Source organism: Panthera uncia (assembly GCF_023721935.1).
Source record: "Panthera uncia isolate 11264 chromosome A3 unlocalized genomic scaffold, Puncia_PCG_1.0 HiC_scaffold_12, whole genome shotgun sequence".
Taxonomy (NCBI): domain Eukaryota; kingdom Metazoa; phylum Chordata; class Mammalia; order Carnivora; family Felidae; genus Panthera; species Panthera uncia.
Genome location: NW_026057579.1, coordinates 19,368,397 through 19,388,639, shown reverse-complemented (window position 1 = coordinate 19,388,639; position 20,243 = coordinate 19,368,397). Strand labels below are relative to the sequence as shown.

The following is a 20,243-nucleotide window of genomic DNA, read 5'->3' as shown; positions in this document are numbered from 1 at the left end:
TGTTTCAATATTCTAGTGAAAGAGAAAACTGGAAAACTTAACTAATTGACGAAATATACAAATGGGTAGATTTTATCAAGTCAGTAAACCTAGAAAATGCGTTTCAATATAAGCCATATAGGAAGGTGTGCGAGAGCAAAACATAGTAGGTACTTGTACTGGAAAACCTAATGTCATGCTTATATTCTACTTACTTTTTGACTCGCTTCCTAGAATTACCTTCCATCCATAATCCCCGGTTTACTGTGGAACTAGTCGTTTTACACCGTCATGCTGCTCCCTGATCACAGTGGAGTCAGTGAGGACACATCTAATGCCACCTTGGGAACATTTCTCTCTTCTGAGATATTCTGGGAGCTGGGACCTAGTAAGAGCCTGAGGTCGGACCTGCAACACGTAAAACTCAGCAGCTACTGTTTTTCGGCTGCGTGGACTGGGGAGATGGTCCGGGCTCAAAGGAAGAGTGAGACTAACGTGTGGACGGAAACAGAAGAAGGGAAAATTGGAAGGTGTGTGGAAGAGGGAAGGAAACGGACAGTCCATCGTTTCAACTTTAGTTTATCCTTTCTTTTATTTTTTTCTTTTAATGTTTCTTTATTTTTGACAGACGGAGCGAGCAGAGGAGGGGCAGAGAGAGAGGGAGACAGAGGATCTGAAGCAGGCTCTGCGCTGTCAGTGGGCGATGCGGGGCTCGAACTCACCAACCTCGAGATCATGATCCCAGCCAAAGTCCGACGCTTAACTGACTGAGACACGCAGGTGCCCCCAACTTGAGTTTATTCTTGATGCTTATTTGCACTCCTGGTCTTGAGTTCCATCAGGGACCCCAACTTCTTTCAATGATTTCCCTTCTTGCTTGAGCTAGTTAGGGCAGGTTTCTGTTATTTATAATTAAAGGAATGTGTATGGACACGTGCTCAGAAAAGCCAAGGAAGCTATAATAGTGGAAAAGTGGTTATTATATTAAACTACAGGATTACAGGACCTTGTGATTCAAGACAATCACTTCATCTTTCTAGAGACCTCACTTTTCACATCAATACAATGAAGGAGTTGAATTATATGATCTTTGGAGCATATATGATCCTGGGTGGTTCAGTCAATTAAGTGTCCGACTTCGGTTCAGGTCACGAGCTTGTAGTCCGTGAGTTCGAGCCTCACGTCGCCCTATGCTCTACCTTTTATTCCCATGACCTATTCATTCCATACCTGGAAGTCTGTACCTTCCATTCCCTTTCACCCCTTTTACCCATCCCCCTCCATTCCCTTTCTTATGATTTTCTCAAGATTTCACTTTCTCTAAGTTACTTTATTATAAGAATGTAGTATATAATATATGCAACACACAAAATATATGTTAATTGACTGTTATATTATCAATAAGGCTTGCCCTCAACAGTAGGCTATTTGTGGTTAAGTTTCTGGGGAGTCAAATGGTATACGTGGATTTTGGACTGTGCTAGGGGTCAGCACCCCTAACCCTTGAGTTGTTCAAAGGTCAACTGTACTTTAAAAATGTTGTTCCCATATGGTTTCACTCTTATGTGGATCCTGAGAAACGTAACAGAAATCCATGGGGGAGGGGAAGGAAAAAAAAAAAAAAGAGGTTAGAGTGGGAGAGAGCCAAAGCATAAGAGACTGTTAAAAACTGAGAACAAACTGAGGGTTGATGGGGGGTGGGAGGGAGGGCAGGGTGGGTGATGGGTATTGAGGAGGGCACCTTTTGGGATGAGCACTGGGTGTTGTATGGAAACCAATTTGACAGTAAATTTCATATATTAAAAAATAAAAAACAAATAAATAAATTAATTAAAAAAAAATGTTGTTCCACTTCTTTCTGGCCTTCATGGTTTCTGATGAAAAATCCATGGTTATTGTTCCCTTGTAAGTAATGTATCATTTCTATGGCTGCTTTCAAGGTTTTTTCTTTGTCTTTAATTTTTAGCTGTTACAAGGTGGCTAGGCTGGGCCTTTTTTTAAGGCTTGCCCTGTTTTGGATTCACTGAGCCTTTTCCATACGTAGCTTTATGTGTCCCATCAAATTTGAGCCATTATTTCTTCAAATAGTTTATCTGCACCACGTTCTTTCTCCTCTCTTTCTTGGACTCTAATGCCAAATATTAGACTTTTATTTTCTGTATTTTTTCGTAGACCTGTGTTCAGGTTTTCAAATTTTTCCCCTCTCTGTTGTGAATAACAGGTGTGATTTAGTTAAGGATGTTGAGATAGGAAAATTATCCTGGATTATCTGGGTGGGCCCAATGTAATCACACACTTCCTTATAAAAGGACGACAGGAATATGAGGGACAAAAAAAAAAAAAAAACGATCTACAACAGAAGCAGAGGTTGGACTGATTCACTTCGAAGCTGGAGAAAGGGACCACGAGCCAAAGAACGCAGGCAGCCGCTAGAAGCTGGAAGAAGGAAGGAGATGGATTCTTCTCTGGAACCTCCAGAAGAAATGCAGCCTTACCGACATCTTGATGTTAACCCTGCAAGATTCACTTCAGATTTCTGATCCTCATAACTGTAAGATACGACGTTTGTTTTGTTTTAAACCCTTATGTTTGTAGTAATTTGTTACAGAAGCAATAGGAAACCAATACAGAGTCTATGCAGTAATTTAAAAAAAATTATGATTACGGCATTACCATTTGGGTCTTTATATTTTCTATGTCTTTGCTGAGACTTTTCATCTTCTCATTCAACAATGTTCATACGACATTTTTAAAATACTTGCCTTAATGTCTTATTTTTGATCATTCCAACGTCTACGTCATTTCAGCATTGGTGCCTGTTGATTGTTGTTTTTTTTTTCTTTTTTTTCCCCATGTGAGTTGAGATTTCCTATTTTTTTTATATGCCAAGTAATTTTGGATTGTATCTGGACATGTGATATTATGTTATGAGACTGCAGGGGCGCCTGTGTGGCTCAGTTCGTTGAGCGACCAACTTCGGCTCAGGTTATGATCTCACGGTTTGTGAGTTTGAGCCCCGCGTCGGGCTCTGTGCTGACAGCTCAGAGCCTGGAGCCTGCTTCGGATTCTGGGTCTCCCTCGCTCTCTGCCCCTCCCCCACTCATGCTCTGTCTCTGTCTCAGAAATAAACATTTAAAAATTTTTTTAAAATTTAAATCCTATAGAAAATGTTGCTATTTTTGTGTAAGCAGGCAACTGACTGGTTTGGTTCATGTCATGAGATCTGCCCAACCTACCGTGGATTGTATTTTTCACATCAGTTCCCTTTTCACCAGCCGCACAGTGCTCTTCAGATCTGCTACATATATGCCCCCTAGTGGTCAGTTTGCGCCCTGGTGACGGTCTGTCTCTTACTGTAGTTCAATCTACAGTATGCTGTTTGGGGTCAGATTCATGCAGGCACAACTGAAGATGAACTCAGGAGTTCATAAAACTCAATGGGGTCGTTTTTCTAAACTCCCTCTCTCTCAAGTTAGTCAAATGACTCTGGAATGATACTCTTGTCAAAGTAGCAGGGACGTAGCACACTTACAACTGTCTCCACTGCATGTGTTTAAAAACATTGTTAAGAGCATTGCAGAATGTTTATCACACCGATTCCCTTAAGTAGCACTCTTCTCAAAGTAGCACAGCACTCTTATAACCATCTTTATTACATTTTTAAATTTATTTTTTAAATATAATGTACTGTTAAATTAGCTAACATACAGGGTGTACGGAGTGCTCTTGGTTTTGGGGTAGATTCCTGTGATTCGTCACTTATATACAGCCCCCAGTCCTCATCCCAACAAGTGCCCTCCTCAATGCCCATCACCCATTTTCCCCTCTCCCCCCACCCATCAACCCTCAGCTTGTTCTCTGCATTTAAGAGTCACTTATGGTTTGCCTCCCTCCCTCTCTGTTTGTAACGATTTTTCCCCCTTCCCTTCCCCCATGGTCTTCTGTTAAGTTTCTCAAGATCCACATATGAGTGAAAACATGATATCCGTCTTTCTCTAACTGACTTATTTCAATCAGTATAATAGCTTCCAGTTCCATCCACGTTGCTGCAAATGGCATGATTTCATTCTTTCTCACTGCCAAGTAGTATTCCACTGTATATATAAACCACATCTTCTTCATCCATTCATCAGTTGATGGACATTTAGGCTCTTTCCATAATTTGGCTATTGTTGAAAGTGCTGCTATTAACATTGGGGTACATGTGCCCCTATGCATCAGCACTCCTGTACCCTTTGGATAAATTCCCAGTAGTGCTATTGCTGGGTCGTAGGGCAGTTCTATTACATTTGTGTGTGTTTTTTTAATTTTCTAAATGAATTATAGAATGACAATCATATCCATCTCCTTAAAACATTTTTTTCTTTGTAGCAGGTGAGTGGCACTTTTACAGTCATCATTATTACATGTGTTTTTAAACACTTTTCTAAATTTAGAAGAGCTAAGTATTCTTAGAACACTCAAGGGGCGCCTGGGTGGCTCAGTCGGTTGAGCTTCTGACTTCGGCTCAGGTCATGATCTCACGGTCTGTGAGTTCGAGCTCTGCATCGGGCTCTGTGCTGACAGCTCAGAGCCTGGAGCCTGCTTTGGATTCTGTGTCTCCCTCTCTCTCCCCATCCTTGCTCACGTTCTGTCTCTCTCTGTCTCTCAAAAATGAATAAACATAAAACATTTTTTGAAAAAAAAAAGGAATAATTCTTCTGCAGGACCAGGGTGACGGTGACCATGGCTGCCAGGGACCCCAGCCACAGGCACCTTCTTCATGAGAGAATTATTTCTTGTAATATATACGTAGGCTTTCATTTCTCAAATGAAATTTCTAGCACTGCATACAATTTAAAGGCTGTGCCTGTATAAAGATGGGATTTTTAAAAATAACCTATCAAGAGTGCTTTATCCTACTTAATTCTCCCTTGGCTTTTTACCTATTGCCTTAGTTGCAAGCCTTATTCCTTTATTTATCCCTTCCCACTTTATAAAATGTTAGAACTGTATGGTTTTATGCTAAATTGTAGGACTTTACAGTTCTATGGTGTTAGCTCTGCACGCTTTGCTATAATGTTCTGGCAGATATGTCCTTAAAGGTAGTACATTTGAAGCAACTCTACCAAAATAATAAAAGGCCCAATAATAATAATAAATAAAATAATAAAACACCCAATTCCTGGTATTCTTCTGTCTTTCCCTACTGGTCACCAATACATTTTTGGATGGAAGAAGTTTGTATGTGTTATTTTGTGCTTTTCTTTTAAATACCATGCTGTTTTACCTTGTTTAAATTGAGATGAAAATTCACTTCACATAGAATTTTAAAGGGTACATTTCCATAGTTTTTAATATATTCCCAAGGTTGTGCCACCACTATCTAATTCCAGAACATTTTCATCACCCCAAAAGAAACCCCATGTCTGTTAGAAGTTATTCTCTGTCCTCCTCACCCTCATTGCCTGGCAATCACTAATCCACTTTCTGTGTCTATGGGTTTACCCGTTCTGGAAATTTCATACAAATGGAACCATACAATATACGGTTCTTTGTGCCTGGCCTCTTTCACACAGCATAATGGTTAAAGGTTCATCCATGTTGCAGCTCGGATCAGGCCGCCATTCCTTTTTGTGGGTGAATAATATCCCACCGTGTGGATATACACATTTTGTTCATCCATTCATCGGTTGAAAGACATTTAGGTTATTTCCATTTTTTGGCTATTATAAATAATGCTCCTGTGAGCATCATGTACAGGTTTTGGGGTATATTCCCAGGAGTGGAATTGCTGGGTCATATGGTAACTCCATGGTTAACTTTTTGGGGAACCGTCCAACATTTTTGCATAGGTGCTGCATCATTTCGTAATTCTACCAGCAACACACACAAGAATTCCAGTTTCTCCTCATCTTTGCCAACAATTGTTTTTTTCTGCTTTTTCCTCCTTTTTTTTTTTTTTTTTTTTTTTTTTGCAACCACTCACTTTTCTTTTTAATGACTGTATATTTTACCACATTGGTTTACCATTGTTTACAGTTTGGGTCCTTAATTCACTGGACATTTTGATTGCCTGCATTTTCCCCCTCCAGTGATAAATATGGCTCTTTATAAATCTTGGCAATAAAGATTCTTTTCTTTCAGCTTACTCCCTGGAAGTATATTCTTCCAGTGTGGGGTCACTAGGGTAATGAATATGAAGAGTTTTATAGGACTTCCTGGTGACAGCAACACATATTTCTTTATCCCCTCACAGTTCATTTAATTCAGTGAAAGCTTAACGAAGCCCCTCTCTTCCTCGCCACTCACTGGGGGTGAGCAGCCATCTCCTACTTGGCATCACGGCTGCCCTCAGACCTTTGGTGAAGCCCGAGATCATTAAAGAGAGGACCAAAAAGTTCATCCGGCACCAGTCAGACGAATCTGTCAAAATCAAGTGCGACTGGTGGAAACCCAGAGGCATTGACAATAGGGTACCCAGAAGTCGATGCCCAACACTGGTTGTGGGAGCATCAAGAAAGCCAAGCATGTGCTGCCCAGTGGCTTCTGGAAGTTCCTAGTCCACAACGCCAGGGAGCTTGAAGTGCTGCTGATGGGCAGCAAATCTCACTGTGCAGGGATTGTCTACAATGTGTCCCCCCAGAGACCCGCGAAGCCATGGTGGAAAGAACAGCCCAACTGTCCATCAGAGTCACCAGTCCTGATGCCAGGCTGCACGACGAAGAAAAGTGAATAGACAGCTCATATGCACGTTGTGTTTATGTTAATAAAACTATAAAAGTACCAAGGCGGGGTCGGGGGGGTGGGTACTTACTGAGGACTTGCGGAGTACAAGGCATTATGCTAGGTTCCAGGGTTTACAGTTGTGGTCCTTACCCTCAAGGCACTCAGAATCCAGTAAGACAGATAAGACAATAGAAAATTTCTGGGGCGCCTGGGTGGCTCAGTCGGTTAAGCATCCGACTTCGGCTCAGGTCACGATCTCGCAGTTCGTGACTTCGAGCCCCCGCGTCGGGCTCTGTGCTGTCACCCCAGAGCCCGCTTTGGATCCTCTGTTCCACCCCCCTCTCTGTCCCTCCCCAGCTCGTGCTCTCTCTCTCAAAAATAAATAAACATTAGGGGGTGCCTGGGTGCCTCAGTTGGTTAAGTGTCTGACTCTTGATTTCGGCTCAGGCCGTGATCTCACAGTTTCATGGGTTGAAGCCCTAGGTCAGGCTCTGCGCTGACAGCATGGAGCCTGCTTAGGATTCTCTCTCTTCCATTCTCTCTACCCCTCCCCCACTCAGGCTCACTTGCTCTCTCTCTCTCTCCCTCTCTTTCTCTCAAAATAAAGAAATAAACTTAAAAATAAATACACATTAAAAATAGAGAATTTATAACATGTAAGTGTGAAGAAAGAGGTATGTACAGTGAGAAGGGAAACAAAGGCAAGAGAAATGTAGCTTAAATTAAATCTCTTTACAGCCTGCAGCCCACCGATAGACACCTGAAACACGCAGAGCGTGACCTTCCTCAAGCAACTCGTGGCTGCCTTACTTCCTTCATGGTTTTGTTTTATTAAAGACTAAAAGTAACCTTATCTTAACAGTAGCTAGCCCCTCAAGGTCCTAAAAGCCTTGCTTTCAAGTTTCTTAGAGACCTACGCGATCCCTAACCCCCACCAACTTAAAAGTATATAATCAGTCACTCCTCACAACCCCAGTGCAGCTCTTTCTGCCCGCAGGTCCTGTCCCCGTGCTTTAATAAAATCACCTTTTTGCACCAAAGATGTCTCGAGAATTCTTTCTTAGCCGTTTGCTCAAGAACCCCATCATTTGGCGCCTGAACGTGGGGCTTTGAGTCTTTTCATCTGGACTCTGAGCCTTGGTGCAAACTTGGTGAGGAGTTTCTCTTTTCTTCCTTTACTCTCACTTCAGGGGCTTTTCAGGGAGTATGGTCTTATTGGAACATCAATTGCTCAGCTGCAATCCTCTAGCTACTGTATAGGGAGGAGAAAGCCTGCCTTTTGGCTGGAAGTTAGTAACCCTGGCCGGAATGGTAATAAGACCCAGAAACTTGATGCCCTCTCTTTATTCCTGTCCTTATACAAAGTCATCTGTCTTGGGCACAGGACAGCCACCTAAGTGGCTGCCAATCTTAAGACTCCTGTGTGAGGTTTCCTCCATATTGGTCTAATGTGATCGCCTCCACATCACTGGTCTAGCCCCTTTGGGCCAGGAGACCCCACTGGGAGCCAGTTGAAACCAGTACTCAATTGAATTAAAGCCCATCCAGGGACAATTTCCTAAGGAAGTTGGCTATAAAGACTGTATGTGTTGGAATGTCACTTAGATCTTGATGGATTTCTGTCTTTACTGTTTTCTGTCAATGTCCTCTATCCACATGTAAATTACAGAATTGGGTAATTCCCCCTTGTAAAACTTTTCTAGTATTTTCCATGGGTTAAAAATGGCACAGCCATCAGGGAAATGAAGGCAAGACCTTCATGGCATGCTTCTCAAGACAAGGTAAACTAAGGCATGGCCTTCACAGCACGGCCTTTTACGGCATGGCTTTCAAGGCATGGCATGGTATTTCGGTCCATACACCAGGCACCCATTTGTAGCCTAGGGTGCAATGGGGAAGTGAAGGGACGCTAGCATCCTTTCTCTGGGGCCCTTAGTGGCTAGTCGGTGATCATAGTGATTTTGTGTGAGGGATGCCTCAGGTCGTTTTGACACCAGGAACCTCTGACACATCCTGTGTGGGACTCCACCGGGGAGTTGGGGCGGGGGGGAGTTTTGGTAATGGACCTTCTCTACTTTCCTAGAAACATGGGATCTTCTTCAGTCCCCAAGGACTCTCCCTTGGGTTGCCTCTTAACCCCCTGGAATCAATTCAGATTGCAAATTTAGGAAGGGACTGATCTTCTGTAACACTGCATGGTGTTAATCAGATCTATCAGATCTCTTCTGCAGGAAACAGGGCGAATGGACTGAGGTACCCTATGTCCGGGCTTTCATGGCCCTAGATCAGGATCCAGAATGGAGGGCCTCTTGCAGAATGTGTTTCACCACTAACCAGGCTGATAAACTCCCTCCTGATATATTGGATGATTGTCTAAACAGGCCTCCTCTGAATAAACCTAGGTTGCTGGACCATCCTTAATGAAGGCCATCCTTAATGAAGCTCTGACACTCTCTCTCACTGTTCCTCCTTCCTAATAGATTCAGGTTATACTAGCCGTATGTGGGGGCTCACTCATTTCTTGGGTTAATGACTATGATAATTGGAGCCAATTGTCTCTGGTTGGCCTACCTCAGGATGAAGACTTTAAAGAATATTACTCCCTCTCTCTCTACCCCTCCCCTGCTCATGCTGTGTCCCTCTCTCTCTCAAAAATAAATAAACATTAAAATTTTTTAAAAAGGGGGCACCTGGGTGGCTCAGTTGGTTAAGTGTCTTACTTTGGCCCAGGTCACGATCTCAGGTTCGTGAGTTTGAGCCCCACGTCGGGCTCTGTGCTGACAGCTCAGAGCCTGGAACCTGCTTCGGATTCTGTGTCTCCCTCTCTCTCTACCCCTCCCCTGCTCATGCCCTGTCCTCCTCTCTCTCAAAAATAAATAAACAGTAAAAAATTTTTGAAGAATATTCTCAAGCAGCTGCCAAAACTCCTTTTGTTTTGGGGAAGTTCCCTGTATTCTGTGGTCTGACCTAGACTAGCCATTTCCACTTGTTGGGGGAAAAAAAAGTCTGCACCTGTTCATCTGTCTGAGCTTTAGGACTTGGAGACCTCTTTCTCTGTCCTCTGGGCTTTTATCCACCTCCAGGCTTCCTGGCTGCACCTCGCCTCTTTGGCCCACCCCCCACCCCACCCCCCACCCCCGCTGCCCCTCCTCCTGTTTCTGCACCACCTTGGGTACAGTCTGCATCTTCCATACCTGTGGCACCATCAGCTCCTCCTCCTCCCCTCACTGTCAAGGAGCAAAGGGCACCCCCCTTGGACTTACACCGCCCACTTTAGATTTCCTGGCCAATGTCCCAAGTAAAAATTAACAATGGGGAACACAGTGATTGACTTTAAGTGGACACAGGTGGAATGTATTCGGTATTTAAACTAATTTAAATTTGTTGGCTTAATTAAGATAGACATGTCTTTAGAGTTATCAGGATTAGATATGTAAAACTCTTTCTACCTAGGTTTACTGAAGGCCAAACAAACCGGTGTTATCTCCGTTGCAATTTGTTAACCAAAAGACGACTTAAAATGATGGCTAACTCTGTCTCAGGAGTTTTCGTGGGTAATTGTTAAGACAGCTTTCAGTTCTTGGTTACCTGAAGCCTTAAGGTTCTGTTTGGTTGATAAGTTAAAGTTAAATTCATTGGATATCTAGGTGTTTTCCAAATAGGATAAGGTGTTAAAGCATTAATTACTAAACATAGGTTTATGCTTTTGACTTATTGCAGAAAAAACTAAGGGTATTTTGGTCTGCTGGAAAACCTGCTTTGTGCTTAGTTGATTCATAAATTTGCCATCTAAAAAATTCTGGTGTCACAGTTCACGATTGGTTACTACTTAGTTTTCATCGGAGTCTAAGGTTTCTAAGAGTTAAAATTCTGCTGAATGTAATTAAGACTGATGGAAATAAGGAAAGCAACTCTGTATGTAGAAAAGTAGAAGACACTTGTAATAAGGAATACATTTTCGTTGCAGGTAAAAGTAAGTAATTTAGTCCTAAATGAGACTGGTTGTTTGGAGAGAAATGGCTTGGGACAAAACCTAAATGCAAAGGAAAGTTGTAGAAGGTTCATAAAGGGAAATCTTTGGAAAGGAATTTTATGTGCAGTTAGGACGGACTAAGGTTGAAATGAATGGATTTTAAAAATACACTGGTATAAGATTAAAATTCTGCTTTTCTCTCTGTGAAAAAGACAAAGTTTTCTTGGATTGTTGATCTGCTCTTGATTTTAAAAAATGTAAACAAAGGTCTTTTCTCTTTTATGGGAAAATCAAAGCTTTATGTTTTGTCTTTATCAGGCCTTTGATTACTTCATTAAAACGTCTCAGTGCTAAAGGAGCTAGGTTTTGCTAATGACTATATAAACCTACATATTTGCCTTTAGAATTTCTTAATTGCTGTCTTGGCTAAATAAATAATTAAGGATTGTAATGATCTGTAATTCTATTTAGGATGTGCTTTATAACTTTCTAAAGTTTTAACAAACTTCCCAGGATTTGAATTGTAGATGAAATCTTTTTGACCAATTGGGCCTTTTTATTTGGTATGGTACTTGGAAAGCCCTGTCAAACAAATAATGGTAAACCTTAGGTTGTATTGCTTGGGTAAATGCTATAACTGCTCAAATATATATAATATGTATATATATTATATATTTGATATATAGATACTATATATATATATTTGGTATATATAAATATATATATATGATATATATAAATAAATATATATATGTATATTTGGTATATATAAATATATAAAATTCCTAAATTTTTAATATGCTTGCTATGAGGTTATCACTTAACATTCTAATTATCAAAGTGTTATGTGTCACAGAAATAACTGAATTTCCTTATTAATTGCATCATAATGAACTCTCATATCAGATTGTTAACCATGTCCATTTTTGAGTCTTTTGCTATTTATAGTTATTGTTCTGATGCTCTAACAAAACGTGTTTCATCTTCAAGGAGATGTATAAAAAGGACTTTTAGGACAAACAGGTATTTGACATCTTTAAGATCATAAAACAAATGGGTAGAAATTTTCAGAACTAAAAAGCTGCATTCAAACTGAACAAGAATTAGTAACATGGGACTAAATAAATTAGGGGAGATTGTAGTTTTTGTGGCTCTTGTTGGAAATATTACTGATTCTATAATGTTCGCTCTTCCATATTAAGGAAATTTTCTCTTAAAATATCTATGACATACAGAAATGTGATAATGTATTCACTTGTGAACAAACTGAACCTACCTGAACCCTCTGAAAGTCAAAAGCTCTCAGTAAGTATTCTCTCCTTCATGGCAATTACACTTGCTCGCCTAAGTTCAGTAAGAACCTGTTCTTGTAACAGGACACCATTGGAAATACTCGTTATTTTACCAAGGCTTTGACTAGAATGTCATATTTGAGGGTGACGTTCATAGACTCAGATGTGACCAGACAGCTTTAGGGAACTGAAGTTGACTTTCTGAAACTTGCTGCCAATAAAGCCCCTTGGGAAAGTTGTTCTGGTACCTTGCTTATAGCTCGTAGAGTTCCCAGCAGCCTTACCAGGTAAGTAAAGAATGTCACTTCCTGGCAGGTGCAGGATATCTTGGGGACCTCGCGGAAGGAATTTGCCCAAATCTACAGGTACTGCAGGCATGTCTGATGGCAAGTACTTGGCTTGGCTTCTGGCCTGGAGAGGCTACTGAAGTTCAATCTAGATTCCTTATCAAAAGTTCCAGCAAAGCAAATTTTAAAAGATCCACAGGCCCAATTGCTGTTCTTGCTGAGCTTATGTAAATAATTAGGCCTTCTTTGTTAAAAGTGGACTTGTTCTACAAATGAATTAGTCTTGATTTGGCTGTCTTCAGAAATAAGGGTTATTAGAAAATTTGTGTTCCAGTAACTCACCTTTGCAGATGTTAAATTCCAATTCTGATTGTCTTTAAATGTTTGTTGTTTGCTAGACAACTCGAGGTAAACTTCAAAGATGCTTCAAGCCTGACATCTAGAAATCTTCTCACTGGCGGCACTTCAGACTCACTCAGTTTATAATTTTGCTCCAACCATTAACCTGTATTTTTCCTGTTTCTATAAAAGTGCCTCTTATTAATTACCTGATTGCTTACTAAGCAAAACAGAGTCCATGTGATGGTTAACCCCACTCATTACACAATCAAGGCCTTAAATGACTCTCAAAATAACATTATATTATAAAACACTAAAATAACTCAAATGCATCACACAGTTCTACAAAATAAAATGGCATTAGATGTTTTAACTGCTGCACGAGGTAAAACTTATGCCTTTATAAAAACAGAACGCTGTATATACATCCGAGATTATCACAAAAATAGTTCTGAGTTTCTAACTGACAAATACTCCAATTGGCTCTTTAAATTATCTCTCTCTTTCCCTTAATAATTGGTTAAACTCCTGGACTAAAGGAAAATTTTTGTCAACTATCAAAGGACTCTTTTGTAAATTTTTTGATTTTTAATTGTTTTAATGTTTATTTATTTTTGAGAGAGAGAGACACAGAGCACAAGCAGGGGAGGGACAGAGATAGAGGGAGACACAGAATCTGAAGCAGGCTCCAGGCTCTGATGGGTCAGCACAGAGCCCGATTTGGGGCTCGAACCCACCAACAGCGAGATCATGACCTGAGCTGAAGTCAGATGCTTAACCGGCTGTGCCACCCCAGGCACCCCATTTACCAAAGGACTCTTATTTAGGCTTCTGTTTCTTTTTGTTATTTTAATCGTGTTTTGCTGTTTTCTCCCATGTCTCTCCACCTGGTGCTAAGATTCCTTCACTGCCATAACTTCAAGCCAACAGATGATCCTTTCTACTCAAGGAAACTCCCATATGTTATCAACTCTAGATACATCTGCCTTAGCCTTTCCTAACTCCTATTAAATTCTCAACTGACCAACTTTGACCCATAGGTAGAAATATCTCTATGCCCCTATTCAGCAGGAAGAAACTACCAAAGATGAGACCTTCTGCCTTCAACAACCTTAAAGATTTAAGGGTCCAAGTTGTTCAGGGGGGGAAATGATGAGGGAAACAAAGGCAAGAGAAATGTAGCTTAAATTAAATCTCTTTACAGCCTGCAGCCCACCGATAGACACCTGAAACACGCAGAGCGTGACCTTCCTCAAGCAACTCGTGGCTGCCTTACTTCCTTCATGGTTTTGTTTTATTAAAGACTAAAAGTAACCTTATCTTAACAGTAGCTAGCCCCTCAAGGTCCTAAAAGCCTTGCTTTCAAGTTTCTTAGAGACCTACGCGATCCCTAACCCCCACCAACTTAAAAGTATATAATCAGTCGCTCCTCACAACCCCAGTGCAGCTCTTTCTGCCCGCAGGTCCTGTCCCCGTGCTTTAATAAAATCACCTTTTTGCACCAAAGATGTCTCGAGAATTCTTTCTTAGCCGTTTGCTCAAGAGCCCCATCACACAGGATGCTCTAGAAGCACAGAGAAACAGTGGGATCAAGCCCGTGTGTGTGTGCGTGTGTGTGTGTGTGTGTGTGTGTGTGTGTGTGAGTTAAGAGGAGTCAGAATAAAAACGGAATTCAGAGTAATCATGGGAGGAAGATGTTTCAAGGAAAGACAGCAGGCAGTGTAAGCGGATGAAAAGTCAGATAAGAAGTCTTAAAGAGTCTATCTGATTTAACAACAAAGTGAGGAGCCCCGAGGCAACCATTTCAGGAGAGCTGGTGAGGTTGGAAACCAGAGTGGAGAGGGTTGAGAGTGGGTGGGAGATTTGGAAGCAAGAGACAGCTTATGTTAATTAAAGCCTTGGGACAAGGGGTTTTACTGTTTTAGTTTGTTTTGACTTCTTTTTGATCAATACCTTAAAAGAATTCACGTGAAATTTAGTGGTTTCGAAATCTTTTCCTGATGAAGCTTAACTTACTGTCTCGTCTTCATTGTAGCTAATCTGGGGTGGTAGAGTGTTTGCAAAGATGATTGCAATAATGCCCTCCCATTCTTCTGTGCAGGCCCCCTTGCCAGGTGACTTTGTCATTCCATCCATTAAGAAGTGAAATCTAGAGGCGTCTGTGTGGCTCAGTCGGGGTTAAGCATCCGACTTTGGCTCAGGTCATGATCTCGCGGTTTGTGGGTCAAGCTCCGCGTTGGGCTCTGTGCTGACAGCTCAGAGCCTGGAGCCTCCTTCGGATTCTGGGTCTCCTTCTCTCTCTGCAAGAAGTGAAATCTATTTTCCTTCCCACGAATCTGGGCTGGCCTTGTGATTCATTTTGTCCAGGAGAATGAGACAGAAGTGACACTGTGTGATTTCTGAGCCTAGGCTTTGAAAGGCCTTGCAGCTCCTACTTACCCCCTCTTGAAACAGCCCAGCTAAGCCCACTCCAAATTGCTAACCCACAGAATTATAAGCAAATAAAATGGCTGTTATTTTAAGCTACTAGGTTTTGCATGATCTGTTATGTGGTGATAAATAACTTTTACATCTGCTTCACCTTTTATTTTCTTGGGGCACCTGGGTGGCTCAGTTGGTTAATCGTCCGACTTCGGCGCAGGTTATGATCTCACGGTTTGTAGTTCGAGCCCCGCGTCCAGCTCTGTGCTGACAGCTTTGAGCCTGGAGCCTGGTTCGGATTCTGTGTGTGTGTGTGTCTCTCTCTCTGCCTCTCCCCCACTCATGCTCTGTCTCTGTCTCTCTCTCTCAAATATAAATAAACATTAAAGAAAAAACCTTTTATTTTCTTGCAGCTTATGCCAACTGATACAGAATTTCATTATGAAAGACTATCATAGTATCATTAGTACACTTGAAGAGCTGTTTCTGTATCTCATCCTCTAGATTATTTATTTAAAATTTTTTTTCCATTTATTTAGTTTTGAGAAACAGAGTGAGACAAAGCGTGAGCGGGGGAGGGGGAGAGACAGAAGGAAACACAGAATCTGAAGCAGGCTCCAGGCTCTGTGCTGACCGCTTGCTCAGAGCAAGCGGTCAGCACAGAGCCTGATGTGGGGCTTGAACCCATGAACTGTGAGATCATGACCTGAGCCGAAGTCAGACACTCAACCGACTGAGGCACCCAGGCGCCCCTAGATTATTTATTTAAATGTTAAATCAACATCTATGAGATTTCAGAGTTTTTAGAAAGTTTAGTTTTGGTTCCAACCCTTTGTTTCCAATCTTCAAGTCACTTCTCTGAAACAAAATATCTCAAACTTTTAACAGTGAACTTTTCTTTTTTTTTTTTTTAACGTTTATTCATTTTTGAGAGACAGAGAGACAGAGCGTGAGTGAGTGGGGGAGGAGCAGAGACAGAGGGAGACACAGAATCCAAAGCAGGCTCCAGGCTCCGAGCTGTTAGCACAGAGCCCGATGCGGGGCTCGAACACACTGACCACGAGATCATGACCTGAGCTGAAGTCGGACGCTTAACCGACTGAGCCAGCCAGGTGCCCCTAACAGTGAACTTTTTAAAGGGGGTGTGGTGGGAGGCGGGAAGAGAGAAACTTTGAAGAGCTAGGGCATTGGATGGTACTGGTCATTCACAGAATGCAGTAATAATGTATTGCTTGTGTGGCATCCACGTTTTATTCCATTTTGCTTCTCCACGGTCTATAATGGTATCTGTATTTGGCACATGGCTGGAGTGCAACAAGGATACAGGAGGAGATAACGAACTGCTATTTCTACACATTGTTTCATATTTGAAAGCCTTGTTTCCTGAAAATAGAACCAGCTTCTGCTAGAGTTCTGGTCTAGCAGGCGGCACAGCCTTGGGTATATCAAGGCAGATCTCAAAGCCCTATGCAGTAGATATCTATGTTGACAACTATTGCCTGAACTCCTGCCCTAGATTTCTGGGGATTCTTACAGGAAAATGAATTACAGCAATCTTTCCTTCTCTCTTGCTCCTCTTAGGTTTCTCTGCTAGTATCTTTCTCTTCCACGGAAAACTAAATAACTGTTGATCTCAACTCCAATGACTCAAAGTTTCAGGAAGACAAAAATAATCCTTCCTCAAAAGTGGGGTGTCTTGTATGGCTCTATGTTCAAATTGAAATAATAATAATAATGAAAAGAATAGTGGTTACATTTGGTTAATCTGCAGACCTGGCATTAGATGAAGCAAAAAGGAATAAGGAGATGGGGTGATGGCACTCTGGCTACCCATCTGAATGATTTGTACTTGGTTCACCTAGAGTTCTGCTTCCATTCTAGTGCGGTAACAATGGGGCGGGGGGCTATTTGTGTAGGAGGGGTATCAACTCTCTGCTTGGAAAATCAGATGCTGGGTCATTGCCAGAACTTCAAGAATGCTCAAAATAAGAGTTTTCCCACTATAAAATTTTGCCTGAGATCAATTTTTAAAAAAGATTTTATATTTGATCTCTACACCCAACATAGGGCTTGAACTCATGACCCTGAGAACAAGCGTTGCATGTTCCACCGACTGAGCCAGCCAGATGCCCCTGCCTGAGATCAGTTTTTTTTTTATTTATTTATTTTTGAGAGAGAGAGAGAGAGAGTGAGCGAGAGAGTGAGCAGGGGGAAGGGCAGAGAGAGAGGGAGACAGAATTGCAAGCAGGCTCTGCGATGTCAGCACAGGGCCCATTGAAGGGCTTGAACTCACGAAGGGTGAGATCAGGACCCGAGCTGAAGCTAAGAGTCGGATGTTTAACCCATTGAGCCACCCAGGTGCCCCTGAGATCAATTTTTTAAAATAACTCTCCTTTTATGTATAATAGCCATGCTCATGAATAATGGCTATAAAAGAATAATCACTCATCTCCAAAACAAAGAATGGTAACTATGTAGAAAGTGTAAATAAATTACTAGACCTGTCATTTTATTCTTTAAAAAAAAATTTTTTTTTTGACATTTATTTCTGAGAGACAGAGCGTGAGTGGGGGAGGGGCAGAGGGAGAGAGAGAGAGAGAGAGAGAGAGAGAGAGAGAGAGACAGAGAGAGAGAGACAGAGAGACAGAATCGGAAGCAGGCTCCAGGCTCTGAGCTGTCAGCACAGAGCCTGACGCGGGGCTCAAACTCACAAACCGTGAGATCATGACCTGAGCCGAAGTTGGTCGCTCAACCAACTGAGCCACACAGGCGCCCCTGTCATTTTATTCTCACTTCATATGACACTAGGTTGAAACTTTACAGTGATTATCTGGGTTTTGAATGACTATGGACACAATTGAGTTTGTATTCAAAGGTTAAGGGAACAAAAATGACCAGAAAACCATTGGGAGGCAGGTGGGATGACAAGTCACAGAACAGCAGAGAGCCTCTACTGACTTGGGGAGTGGGAAGTACAAAGCAGTATTAGCTTATACTGAATCTCAGTATGTTGCACAGATCTTTTCTGTGATGATTGATTGATGACCCATTCAAATAGAGTTCTCTACACATTTTTACTTAAGATTATGTTTTTTAAAAATGTGAAATACAGCAAAAACCAAGCAGACAAAACTTAACTAGAGAAGGTTCACTCTAGCAAGGGAATTCTATTTTTAAGAAACAATAAGCAATTTAATGAGTCTGTTCAGTTCTTTCCTAGTTTTTTTTTTTTTTGAACCCCCTCTAGCCTTGATTTAAAACTGACTTGTGAATTTTCCCTTTTTAAATTATCTTACTGTGGTAACTTGTAGAAGCAAGGTGTAGTGGAAAAATTATTTTAAAATTATTTAAAAATTTGATGACCCATGCTCTTATTCCAATTTTACCACAAACTGGGTAATTTTTGCATGAGATGTAATAGAATACTTCTGCCGTTCTGTTCTGTACAATTAGAACAACTATCTGGCCCATGGCTCAGGCTTGTTAAGCTGATCTAGTGAGATATCAAATTCCTTTGAAAATCATAGAACTTATTACTATAAGGCATCAGAATTATTTTAAAATGCTAACCAAATCAGTATCTTTTTATAACCTTCCTTGGGAAACCTCGGCCATTTTTATGGCTTTAATAACTTCTGTTGGAGTTTTTAACTATGTTAGTCCTTAACTTCCAATTTTCTAGGTATCTATTTATCTGACACCCTCATACTTAAAACTAAATAAAGCAGGAATGCCACGAATGAAAACACTTTTTTTTTTCCAGTTTATATTACAAAGGTGGTAACATTGCTTCTAGCACAAATATTTTCTATGATGATTATTTTGGAAAGCAGAAAGCGTGGTCAGTATATGAGATAGAGGACAGATAAGTGTCAGTGGGTGATGGATAAGCACAGGCCTTATATCAACAAGCATTTGATGCGAAGATTTTTTTTTTTTCTCTTCATATTGATTAGAAGAAACACACAGCAGATGAAATCTGTAGCATATTACTTGGGACGGTAGCCTCACTCTGATTAATACATTGTCCAAAACACATATTTAGGGCAGAGACCTTGTCAATTCAGTTTTCTTATCAGTACACAGAAGGGATTTAAATACAGTACATGCACAAAGGAAATATTTTTACACGTCGAAGAAGGTGGTTTCATAGTTTTCCTTTCATTAGAGGCAATTTTCTTCCTAGATTAAAGGGAGATCCACATTTCTAATGTCCTCAAAGCAGACACTGCACAGCATAGCAAAGAGATCGCTGCTCATTCATTCAAGGAAAGGTATTGACCATGTATTATCTGCAAGGCACTGGACTATAAGGACAAGGGAAAATTAAGGTGTACAAGATACAGGTCCTTTCCTTAGGACAACTGAAGGAAAATGATGTTCAAGTTTATCGATCATCTGCCATGTATCAGGTGTGATGATAGATGCTTTATATCTATTACCTCATAAGAACCTTGTACTTTAGAAAGTGAGATGAGACACACGCAGAAATAAAAATAATGTTCTTGGCATAGATTGAGCACCCAATAATTATGTTTAACGAGTTAATATAAGGAACATAAGAGATCTTAAAAGAATCACCCTTGTTTCAGAGACCCAGAGACTGAGAATCTTTCTTAGGTAGCGGTTTCCGACACGAAGAACCTCATTTCGTGTTGGGTTGACCACTCCCGAGCTGTATAATTAATGGCCTGATCCTGGTCAAGTTAGGTAATCTGAATTTTTATTTCCTAATTTGCGAAATAGGGAAAGTGCCTTCCACTTAATAGTTTTGTTATGGGGGTTGGTGATAATGTATATAAAGTTCCCCTTATAGAAGGTGCTCAAAAAAAGAAAAGGGAGCAATTATTACTATTATTAAATTTTATTATTAGCTTGATACACACTAGCCATTGATCTAGTGTTCTTTCTACTATTGGCTCCAGTTACGTGCATGCACTTCCTGCAAACGCACTTAAAGATCCCTAGAGACTCAGAGACCAGTGCTTTTATCTGGTTGGAGACGTGAGCAATTTCAATTTGCAACAGTTTGACAGAGCGGAGAGCGAAGAGGTCTGAGGGGTTCGTCTCCAGCGCCCTTCCACGCCACTTTACAGACGGAAAAAGCCTTCCCCGAGGCTCCCCACTGGTTTCTCTACGTCCAATCACCTTCCTGAGCTCCTACAGCCTGCCGGGAGCCGCAACGCGCCGGGCACACACCCTTTCTCTGGCAAGTTCATGTCACGGCTCTTCCCTGGGTACTTC

At 41.2% G+C, this 20,243-nt stretch overlaps 1 pseudogene; it reads left to right on the top strand.

Moving 5' to 3' along the window:
- The first annotated feature begins 441 nt into the window (after window positions 1-441).
- Window positions 442-6,693, top strand: LOC125937801 (60S ribosomal protein L32-like; annotated as a pseudogene).
- The last annotated feature ends 13,550 nt before the right edge of the window (window positions 6,694-20,243 follow it).